The sequence below is a fragment of the Silene latifolia genome, chromosome Y (assembly GCF_048544455.1).
Source record: "Silene latifolia isolate original U9 population chromosome Y, ASM4854445v1, whole genome shotgun sequence".
Taxonomy (NCBI): Eukaryota; Viridiplantae; Streptophyta; class Magnoliopsida; order Caryophyllales; family Caryophyllaceae; genus Silene; species Silene latifolia.
This window is the reverse complement of record NC_133538.1, coordinates 45,310,783-45,313,158: the sequence shown is the minus strand read 5'-3', so window position 1 is coordinate 45,313,158 and position 2,376 is coordinate 45,310,783.

Sequence of the window (2,376 nt, the reverse complement as noted above, 5' to 3'; positions counted from 1 at the left end):
CTGAGGAAACATTCCTACCCTTTTCTTACTTTGGAGTTTATGAGCTCCTTTAGCTATGACCCAGCTGCCCAGACCGATGAGTTTCGGTTGATGAACACCAGTTTCTTGCTTACTATGGACCTTTTTGCTTCTCACCTTGGGTTGGCCAAGCCTCCCAAGGACTCTATCACCGATATCCCTGCTTTGAGTGCGGTGTCCGCGCCTAATGCCTTGTCTTACGGGGAAACCGGCTCCCACCTCAAGCAACATGCCGATTAATGATGTTCAAAGATGTCACATTGAGGATCTTCCTTCGTTCTCTCTTGAACCTACTTTATGATAGACCGGATATCGAAACCGAAAAACCATGAGGTGTTGCTTTCGATGTCCTACCTCAACCCGGAGCGGGCCAGGGAAAGTGGTCTTTAATGCTCCCGCCATCGCCCGCACTAGCCTTGCTTTGATGGCTCGCCTGTTCTGCACACGAGTTGTGGCGCTATCGCCACTCGGTTAGCTGAAAAGCTAACCTCCTTTGAGGCTTCTTCGGAGTATGTGCCTCTGGCTACACCGGTGCCTACGATGGACTGTGACTACTATCTCGACCTGAAATGGTTGAGAACTTTGGCCGATGGTAGCCTAGCCTAGAGAGTGTGGGGGATGATTTGGATGGGGATTCCGGCTCCTGAGCACTTTCCACTGACCGAGCCGTTAGAGCCGGTGGTGACAGCTGTTGACTCCGACGAGGAGGAGGAGGATGATGACGTGCCTCGCCAGTTTCAGACCTACCTCATCGATGACACAATTCTCGAGGTAATGCCCGAGCCGAGAAAGGGGGAGAACGCGGCGGTAGTAGAGGTGAGGCCCAGGTTGGGGAGAGGACTCCGTAGAGTGAGAGAGAGGACCGCTGAGACCAGACCACGGCCGGTAGCACCACCACAGCAGCACCCTTTTCCGTGCTACCCCTACCTTGACACCCCGGAGACGCGATCGAGTTACTTGGCAGAGAGAGTGTCATCTACCTTGACACTCAGGAATATGCACGAGATGGCGTACACTCAGGGGATTGGGACCGAGGGACCGCATCCGGTTTGGTGGAGTGGTGTTGGGGACTATAGTGGGGTTTTCCACTCTTACGGGGTGGATCAGTCAGCTTGAGGGACGCCTCAGTCCTTTCCCTACGGTGGTTTGACCCCATGGCACGTAGGTCCGGGAGATGGAGCGGAAGTTGATGCAGGTATTGGGTCATCGGGAGCGAGGACTTCGGGAGGCGATGGTGGTGGTGATGAGGTGATGGAGGAGGAGCAGCAGCAGTAGCAGCAGCAGGAGTGATACTCCTATTTCTTTATCCTAGTTATGATCGTGATGTTGGATGTTGATAGTTGTCGGTTGTTAGAACTTTTATTTGCGGATTTGTATGCTTGGCCATAAGGCCAGATTTACTAGTATGACTTTGTTGCAGGATTCTGTGAGTCGGGAGGTCATTCCGACTCAAGTTATGTGACGATTTTATGTATATACATGTGGTTTATGACAGGTTTTCCAAGGAGTTTGACCTGTAGGTACTCGATAGAGTACCCTATACTCGGTCGAGTAGCTACAGGTATGACAGAACTGATGCATTCTGATCTCAGGGCTACTCGATCGAGTACCACTACATACTTGATCAAGTAGCACTGTTACAGGAACTTTTGAAAAATTAAAATTGTTTAATTGTTATATAATTGCATGTTTGATGTTTAACATGATTATTAGTGAGTAGTAACATGTTCGGACCATTCAATTCATATGTTGGAAGTCGTGCCTAGTTTTAAAGGAGTATTTGCTTCGAATAGTGGAGTTTTAATTATTCTAATTGCATTCATTTTACATCCGTTTAGTCTGCAAGTTATATTTCACCGAATTCAATATATATATATATACATATATATATATATATATATATATATATATATATATATATATATATATATATATATATATATATATATATATATATATATATATATATATATATATATATATACACATTCAAATGAAATGCTTACACGTGCTTGACGGTTACTAGTTGTCCGAATAGGGTTGTATGTATCGTTGTGATTGACTAGTTGTACGAGTAATATGAGTAATGTCAACAATAAATAATATGGTTTTAATTTATGTCACGATACAAGTAATAGGTACTATGTGTGGTAATTTGGTGGTGAACTTCGGGGACGAAGTTCCTTTTTAGAGGGGAAGAGTAATGTCGCAAAATAAAAAGGCTGATTTTGAGACTATGTTGTTGTTCGTTTATAATGTCTTGTTAATTAGTTTCAAAGTTTTCTTTTACCGTGGCCACTTTGATTGTATGAAGTTGTAATTGGTTACTTTAGTTCGTCGAGTAATTCATACGTTGAA